Genomic DNA, 9800 nt, shown 5'->3' with positions numbered 1-9800 from the left:
GTTCCTGCTTCAGATGAGGTGAAGCTCTGCCAAGGTTTCCTGTAATTCCCTGGATTTCCTGTGTTGCTAGCAGAGCACTCTCCTGTGCTGGCAGGATGAGTTCCAGCCCTGCTTCAGGAGGAGATTACACCCAGCAGCTCTAGCACATAATCCCAGCTGTTTTCTGAAATGGAAGCAGCAGTCCCACCTTAATCCCCAGGTTTCTGTTCCAAACCTGCCGTTCCTGGAATGGGCTGCAATCCAGGGCTTTGATTTTTCAGCCCACAGCCTTGTGTAACGTTTGAACCCGGCTCTTCAGAGCCAAAAACTGCAAAGCTGGGAACTCCAACTCGAGGGATCTCAGGCACACATGAGCTGCTCTTTCTTCCAAAAAGAGGTATAAACCAAACAAATTCAGTTTTAACCAAACAAATTCACTCAGTGATGAGAATCAACTCAGACTTGTGGCCCAATATCCACAGCATGATGCAAAGGCAGGAGGTTTTGGGGCAGAAAAATAGCAACAAGTCGATTTTTAAATGTATTTACAAGCAGAAAGATCTGTTTGACTTAGGGAATTAACAGCTGAGGAGCTGAACAAAAATAGCAAATATGACATATATAGACCAAAAAAAGCTTTAAAGCATTTGGAAGTTGCCATAGGTGATGTTTGCCCTGTACTGAAGGCTGGTGTGAGCTCTCAGGATAAAAGGAATAATAACAGGATAAATGGAATAATAATATCCCTCAGGATGATGTGGATAATATCTTCACTTTGTGCCATAATTTTACTTTGTGTCCAGTTTTAAAATCCTCATCTCCAGTGCTGTGAACCTCGCTCCCAATTTTTTTTTTTTTTTTTCTGAATCTAGAAGCAGAACCTTAGAGCTCAGCCCACCTGAAAAACTCGTCCAAAATGCCATGGGGGGAAGAAGGCTGCAGGAGAAGGCAGGGTCCTCCACGTGGAGCAAACCCCAGGTGTGATTCCCAGAGCTGCAGTATTGGCTGTGAGGAACCACCTGCAGCCTCCATGCCCAGGACACTTGAAACTGCTCCTTGCCACCGCTCCAGGCTGAACTGAGGGAGTGTGAAGGTCCCCAGTGCCCTTGGGAGGGTGGCAGTGCCAGGCCTGCCCAGCTCTGCAGCAGCTTTTCCTTCCCTAGAAAACTCCTGCACTTCCAGACAGCAAACAAAGCACTTTGACACCCAGGACTGAGCCTTCCCCTCTTGGAGACAGCACCAGAGTCATCCTCAGCTCTGGTGCCCAAGGAGTGAAGCAGTGCCAGGAGCAGGGCAGGGTGTGCTGGCACCGGGAGAGCACTGGGAGCTCCTCAGAGCCCAGCCCAAGGGATTTGGGAGCCTCTCCCCAGCTCTGAGCCTGCCAAACCCAGACCTCACTGTTCCTTTCACCCTGGAAAAATCAACCCCTGCTTCCCCAAGGACCCCTGCTGCTGATGGGGAGGGCACTGAGCCGGTTTGTAAAACCACCTTAACCAGAAGATTTCATTTCTTTGTTCCTCCAGACCTTCAGAGCCTTGCTCTAGCCCCTCTTTTGGGATTCATGATTTATAATTGAAGCTTTTGTTCTGCTTATTGAGTCTTCCTGGTCCTGCTTTCCCTCCCTGTGGTTCCCAGCTTGCTGAAGCCCTGGCTGGGGATCTCTGCACCCCCAAACAGGTTTGAATTAAAAGCCAGTGAATTCTGCCTGCACTGTATTTGCTGCTTGCCTGCTTGCTCCCACTCCACAGAACTCTTTATCTTCCTGGCTGAAGAGTAAATGAACTCCAGTAGGTCCAACCAGCTTATCCAATCCTGCTGAAATAATAATAATAATTTAAAAAAAAAGGAAAACAGGAAAAATAAAGCCACTACCTCTTGTGGTGAACATCTCCAGTGCAAACACGGCTCCCCTGGGAGTCAGGAATGTATAAAATGCCCATCACAGGTAAATGTGACACCAACAATGTCTTCATGCAGCACTGTCATTAAAGAGAGACTTGCACAAGTCACCCTGATGTCGACCTGGTTGTTTTGTTCTGCTTTCCTCTGGGCTCAGGGAGCCCTGGTTCTGCTGCACAGCTCAAACACACAGAGCAAGAGCTGCCCTCACATGAGATTTGCCTTTTTTCTGACTGGCTTTTCCTTTTCCCTCCCTTACCCCAGCGTTTCCTTGAGAATTCTGCTGTTTGTCTTGCCTGCAGCCACGAGAGTCAGACACGAGAGAGGAAAGCTGCAAAGGGCACAGCCAGAAGGGAAATGGTCTGAAATGTCTCTGCTCTCCCAGGCAGGAGTGGGCTGGGGAGGGTGGGAGGAGGAAGGGGAGGAAGGCAGAGGTGCCCAGCTGGATTCATGCTGGAGGACTTCATTATTTTATTTTGGAATATTTTAATTTGTGTTTCTCAAGCTGCACAGTCAGGTTTGGTGTTTGTGCAGGTGGACCCTCAGCCAGGCTTAATCAGCACTTTTAAAATAAAGTGCATTTTCTTTATATCAAAGAAGAAGAAAAAATAATGCAAAGAAATTCCTTCCCACTGCTGGGAAAGAAAGCTGTCTGTCCATCTCCAAGAACTAACAAGCTGAAATTTCAGTTTAATGGCGTTTCAGATCCAAAGGTCTGAGCCAACACAGCATAATCCCTGCCCCGAAGCCCTCAGTTTCTGCAGAAACCAGAATCTCCAGAACTGCTGAGTTCAGATGAGGCTGAATTCCCCTGTTGGATGATTCACCTCAGTGTCACCGTGACAGAGGGAAAATGAGGAGCTCCAAGCCCCCTCCCCTCCCAAAGTGAGCAGAATAAATGATATTTTCAGATCAAACAGGACACACCAGGCTGTTTGCAGCCAGTCTGGCCCGAGCCTGGCAGGATCAAAGGCAGCTGCTCTGAGCTTCACCCTCACAGCCAAATTTCATTTCTGAGCCTGTGGACAAAAGCCACTCAGAGCACCCAAAAGAGATAAAAGGGATGCTCTGCCCATCTCCTGGGGCAGCTGAGTGAGTCCTGCTGCTCCAGGTGAGCCCTGACACATCCCTGGCTGGGCTTTGTTCTGCATGAAAACAAAAAGAGAAAACCAGTTACTCTTGTTAAATTAACTCCCTGTCTTTAATCAAAGCTTCTTTTAATAATTCCAACTGCTCCCCCAAGCCTTTCTGACGATACCAGCCCGTCTGCTTCATAAAGAGCTTTTGACTCACAAGTAACAACTTTCCTCACCAAAGAAAGAGTGATCACAGTGGACTAAACATAATCACGGCATCATGAATAATTAACAGGCCTAGAAATGCCTTTAAAGAGACTTCAGAAGCACAGCAAAAAACCCTTTTAAAGGAGAGGAAAGCGCTGTGCCTCCCCAAGCTGCCATGCTGGGCTGGGGAAGGAGGAGAGGCTGATGAGAGTGAGTGAGTGAGCACATTTAGCCCGAGCAGCTCTGCCTCCCTGCTGCCATCCTGCCTGGCACGCAATCAGCTCAATGATGAGCGTGCCAGGGGCAGGGCACCCCCAGCCCGGCTGCAGCATCGCTGCCAGGCTCGGGGCAGGGAGGGGACAGCCCAGGATTGTCCTTGCACATGGTGAAAAGCGGTTTTTGTGGTTTTACCCGAGCCACTTTCTGCCAGGGCAGTTGGTGAAAAGCAATTTGGGGAAAAGCACATGGTGAAAAGCATTTTTTGTGTTTTTACACAAGCTCCTGCCTGCCAGGGGAGCTGGTGGCACACGGCAGGGGCACGAGGAGTGGCACAGCAGCAGAACAGGCACAGAGTGCAGGGGAAGCTGGGGAGAAGGGGCTCTGCCGGGAGATGGGGTCAGCTGCACTGGGCAGGCTCAGCTCAGAACAGAGGGGGGAAATCAGCCCCAGAAAAAACAGATAAATCTGGGGGAAATCAGCCCCAGATAAATCAGATAAATCTGGCGAAATCAGCCCCAGATAAATCAGATAAATCTGGGGGAAATCAGCCCCAGATAAATCAGATAAATCTGGGGGGAATCAGCCCCAGATAAATCCGATAAATCTGTGGAAATCAGCCCCAGATAAATCAGATAAATCTGGGGAAATCAGCCCCAGATAAATCAGATAAATCTGAGGGAAATCAGCCCCAGATAAATCAGATAAATCTGGGGGAAATCAGCCCCAGATAAATCAGATAAATCTGGGGAAATCAGCCCCAGATAAATCAGATAAATCTGAGGGAAATCAGCCCCAGATAAATCAGATAAATCTGGGGAAATCAGCCCCCAGAGCTCCTGGCTGGCAGGGGACACAATCCTCTCTGGCTGCTGCCTTTGGAGGCAGAGGAAGGCAGACTCTGCAGGAACAGGAGCCTTCATCCCCTCCTCTCCATCACCCCACACCCCATCCCAGAGAGTGCCACCCCCAGCTCCTCACCTGCAGCCTGGGAGCCTTGGGATGGGGAATTTGTCAGGATATGAAGGGGAATTTGTCAGGATATGAAGGGGAATTTTTAAGGATATGAAGGGGAATTTTTAAGGATATAAAAGGCGAGCAGTTCCTGAGCACAGCCTGCCCCATCAGCCTCTGCCCCTGACCCCAGGACAGAGCAGCAGGCACCACCCAGATCCTCCTTGCCTTGCTGATCTTGTGGGGCTTTCATGCTGGGAAAAGACAGACCAGCAGAATTCAGGGGTCCTCATGGCTGTTTCTGCTTCCTGGGCTGTATCCAGCTGTTCATAAATCCTTCTGAGCTGTGTGCAGGGCTGCAAACCTCACCTGGCATAAAACCAGGTCATAACCTCAGCCCTTGTCACTGCATCAAATGTTTGCTGACAGCCATCGTTAATATTTACTGCGCAGTGCAGCCTCAGAGCTGATTGTTTTTATTCAGGCCGTGTGAAAAAAAGCAGGAAAAGCCCGAACTGACATCAGCCAGAAATGTAATCTCGTCTCCAAGTGCTAACAGCAAGACAGAGAATCTCTGAGCAGCTCCTGAGTTCAGAGAGCTCTGTCAAATCACCAGCTGGAAAATGTACAAAGCTTCAGAGGGAAACCCAGGAGCTGCAAATCTGATTGAACAAGACAGGTTATGAGCTGGGAGCTCGTCTGTGTGAAGAAATGGGCAGTCAGTGCCAGTCTAAACAAATATGTACAGCTCCTCCGAGCACCTCCCTCCCCCTGGGACAGCTCCTGGCAAGCACTGAAGTGACTTTGAGCTGGCACCGTTCTCTGAGTTTGCTGGGAAAAACCCAGCAAAGATGGGAAAGCAGCTGCTGTGGGTCCTGCAGAGGATGTGACACAGGGGGTGTGCTCACAGCAGGGCCAGCTCTGGGGTGACACCAGGTGTGTGACCAGTCTGGGGTGACACCGGGTGTGTGATGAGCTCTGGGGTGACACCAGGTGTGTGACCAGTCTGGGGTGACACCGGGTGTGTGACGAGTCTGGGGTGACACCAGGTGTGTGACGAGCTCTGGGGTGACACCAGGGGTGTGATGAGCTCTGGGGTGACACCGAGTGTGTGACCAGTCTGGGGTGACACCGGGTGTGTGATGAGCTCTGGGGTGACACCAGGGGTGTGACCAGTCTGGGGTGACACCAGGTGTGTGACCAGTCTGGGGTGACACCGGGTGTGTGATGAGCTCTGGGGTGACACCAGGTGTGTGACCAGTCTGGGGTGACACCAGGTGTGTGATGAGCTCTGGGGTGACACCAGGTGTGTGACCAGTCTGGGGTGACACCAGGGGTGTGATGAGCTCTGGGGTGACACCAGGGGTGTGACCAGTCTGGGGTGACACCGGGTGTGTGACGAGCTCTGGGGTGACACCAGGTGTGTGATGAGCTCTGGGGTGACACCATGCGCTCTGCGGAGGGGTGAGCCCACCCTGGGTGGAATCCACAGCGTGAGATGATGCCATGGCACACAGCAATGACAATTCTGTGACATTAAAGAGCTGAGCTCCTGCCTCTGCCTCCCTCTGGGCCGTGGGCTGAGTTCCCTGCCAGGGAACCGCTGGGGGAATGATGGAAATGGGAGGGTTTGACCCAGAACTGAGCTGGGGATGGGGCCCAGAACCTGCTGAGGGGGCTGGGAGCAGAACATGGGGGTGAGAGATGAAATGGGAGATGTGGGACTCAGGCAGCTCTTCAAAATGCAGTTTATTACAAAATGCAGCTTATTACAAATGCAGTTTATTGTATTCGAGGTGTCACAGCAGTCCAGGGTTGTGGGTGATAGAGCTGTGCCTATACCCATCAGCTTTCTTTTGATTACAAAAGCATTCTATACTTTTCTTTTGGTCACAATGCATTATATACTTTTCATTGCTGAGCATCTTGATGCAGCAGAACCAATCTATCCCTTAACTTTTACCTATAGCCCATCATAACTACTGTAATTTCCATATTCATGTTACTGTTCTCCAATCACTCATAGTTTGTACATTACAGTTTAAGCCAGAAGTTGTTTTTCAATTTTTTTGCAGTAGAAAATTCTTTTTTCGACCTGCCACATTTGCTGCCTTGTTTGCCTGTGCTATCTTTGTGTTTGGTAAAACATCTTGTTTGGGGTGGTTTATCCTTTGCTCTAAGCCATAAAAACCCTTCTAACCAACACACCCTTTGCCTCCTTGGTTATCCAGTGAGACTGGCTCAGCAATTCTTCTATATCAAAACTTGCTTTCATTTCTACTCCTTTTTCAGATCACAGAGTCACAGAATCACAGAATGATGAGGTTGGAAGAGACCTCTAAGACCATCAAGTCCAACCTGTGCCCTGACACCTCAACCAGACCATAGCACCAGGATTATACATTTGAAGAATCTTATTTATATATTTATTCAAGATTTATACAAAAATCTTATTATACATTGAAAAATCTTCCTGCCAAGCACACACACATCTGTGCAACTTTCATCTTCTAACCTGGCCCTGCCCTGCCCCACTGCCAGGCCAGCAGCAGGGCTCAGCTCCTGGAGGCTGCAGCCAGAGCCAAAGCCACACCAAATGAACCTTGAGGATGCAGATTTATGTCTGAATTACCGGGGCTGGCAATTTCCTGCTGCAGTAATTGGGTTTGTGCCCGTTCCCAGCTGGTGGCAGGTGCTGCAGGTCGCATTCCTGCACGGTGTTTACATTGCAATGCCCACCTGGAGCTGGCTGGGAGGGCAGGGCTGGGCTCAGGTGGTGCCAGGTAACCCGGTTAGCTCTGCCTTTGTGTCTGAGCCCCCCAGCAAAGGGAACGTTCTGCTCCCTGGCAGTTCTGGGTGTCTGGGAAGGAGCATGTCTGATTGCCTGTGTGATAAACAAGCCCTAAATCACTTCAAAGCTGAGGCCAGAGTGGCTGGGGAAGATTGCAGACAGTGGAATTGCAGGGCCTGGAGTGTGATTCAGAGACACCAGGGAAAATCACAGCCAATTCTACCTCCTTCTTAATTACAAAAATAAAAAAAGCCAAAAGGAAGTGCTCCATGAGTAGATTGAGACACTGCTTCACCCGGGCAGGCTGGCAGAGCTGGGAACAGGCATTTAAACCCCAAACCCTGGGGAAAGCTGTCCCCCACTGTGGGTGACATCCCAGGGGCTGCACAGCTCACTGACAGCTTTCACTCGTTACCAAAAGCTTTTTCTGCAGCCAGACTCATCCTCCAGCTGTCCGAGCCTCCAAAATCCCCAAATCCATGCTTGTGTTTCAGGCACAATTTGAATTTCCCCCTCAGCCTACAAGCCCAGGGAGGCCAAGTGAATTTTCCAGGTGGATTCCAGGGCTGGGCACCAGGCCCTCCCTGCTGTCCTGACTGGGATGGAAAAAACTTTGGAAAATATGATCTGGAGACCTTTCCCAGCATCAGGGATTCTGTGGGGCCAAGGAGATGCAGCAGGAAGCCCCAGGAGCTGCTGCAGGATCCCAAAATGTCTCAAAAGCAGCATTTTCCAAGCTCGTGGGATTTCAGATGAATTCCACCTTTTCTATGGTTTTCTCTCTCTCTCTTGTTGATTTTTCCCTGCCACTTTTTAATGTCTGAGCGGGCTCATGGTCCTGTGGCATTTTCCAGCATTCCCTGGAGCAGAACACGACCCTGCTCAGCCAAAAGGAGCAGCACATTGGGCAGCAAAGAGCCCAGCTCAGCTCTCCTGGGAGAAATCCTGCAAGAAATCCTTACAAAACAAAGATTTAAACCAAACAATGGCAGGGCAGCCTCAGCAAAACCTTTAGGTGGACTGCAGTCTTTTCCAAGGCGAGAAAATGAATTCCCTGAATGCCTTGTAAGGATTTTTTCTTCTTGCTTGGAGCAGATATGAAGGGTTTGCCCAAAGAATAGCAATAAAACCTTGCTGCTGATAAGGAGGCTGGTGCTGGAGAGCAGTGGAAATGCCATGGAACCAAGCCAGAAATGCCCCAAACCTCAATTCTGTCCAAGCTGAATTTTCTCTGTCTGTAACATTTCCCTTTTCTGTCTGAAGCAATGGCCTTGTAGCCCAGCAGCAAATAAAGGTTCATTTTAGCCTTTATTGCAGCTAATTAGTGCACCTCCTGATTGCTGACCTGGCCTAGTGCTCCTCTCTGTAATTGCTCCAGATGGACTTGGAGTCTTTAATGGGATATTTGCTATCTAGCAAGGCTGCTGGGGATTTTTATTTATTTATTTTTGTTCAGAAGAAATTCCCTCCGGGATGGGGAGTTCTGTCGTGTTCTCTGCATTTTCTCCTGGATCATTTGGAGGTGATCTCTGTACCTGATTATTTTTCTAAAGGGAAATTCAGAGCAGGGATGCTCCAGGGGTGGTTTTATATTCCTCCCAGCATACTGCTGTGGGTAGCACCAATCCTTGCCACACAAAAAGCTCTGTGGACTCACAAATTCCATGGTTCCACGACCCCCCACACCCAGGCTGGGCAGCACATTTAGGGCTCTGCACCTTTGAGGGATATAAATATTTTCCTGGGCTTTGTTTGGGTACAAAAGATTTTTTTCCCAAGGCCACAGAGGGTGTGAGGAGCTCTGAATTGCCAAAATGAGAGCCTGAACTGTGATATCTCCTCCCCAAGCTGTCCCCACAGAGCTGAACTCCACCTCTCACTGCCAAGAACCTCAGGCTCTAAAAACAATCACTTTTGGGCTCTGGTTCGTGGGGATTTTTTGATTTTTTTTTTCCCAAAGAAGAGAAGGAGGCCAGCAGCAAATTGCACAGGAGGAGAGTTCCCTGCTGTGCTCTGTGGCAGAGGAGAGGAAAGCAGCAGCTGATCAAAAGATGTTGAACTTGCTGGGGATGAGCTGCCTGCTAGGAGCAAACAGCAAGAGCTCCTTGATTCCCAGCCAGGCCCTTCCCCATTATTTTAATGGAAGTGCAGCTCACACCTGCACTGATGGAGCTTGCTGGGGAGCGGCTTTGGAGGGGACAATGTGGTTTTATTGCGAAGGGACAGGCTGGGGAAGATGAAACAGGAAAGCCTTATCAATATGATTGCCTGCCAAAAGATTTTGAGAATATAGAAACTATAAGTGAGATTGAAAAGAAAGCAAGCTTTGAGATCCCTCAGTCACTGAACAACTGGAAAACAATGGTGTGGCTGCTGAAGGTGATCCCCTTTTGATGGAACAACACCCTCTGCTTGCAGACAGCTCCAAGGGTCAGAGCAGACCCTACAGCTTGGCAGAAGGGGCCAAAGAGGAGTTTTTAGGGTTTAAAATGTGACACAGGATGGTAATGTAATGATTCTTATACGCTGTATGGAAATGCTGTAGGATTTGTATCTTGTACTAGATTGGTTAGTGGGAATCAGAATATTCAACACAGAAGATGATTTATTGTATTGGAACGGGAATGTCGCTCTCTCTTTACCTTTTTATGCTCTTACCTCTTCTACTCTCTTACCCT

The sequence above is a fragment of the Melospiza georgiana genome, chromosome 27 (genome assembly GCF_028018845.1).
Source record: "Melospiza georgiana isolate bMelGeo1 chromosome 27, bMelGeo1.pri, whole genome shotgun sequence".
Taxonomy (NCBI): domain Eukaryota; kingdom Metazoa; phylum Chordata; class Aves; order Passeriformes; family Passerellidae; genus Melospiza; species Melospiza georgiana.
Note: the sequence above shows the minus strand (reverse complement) of the source record.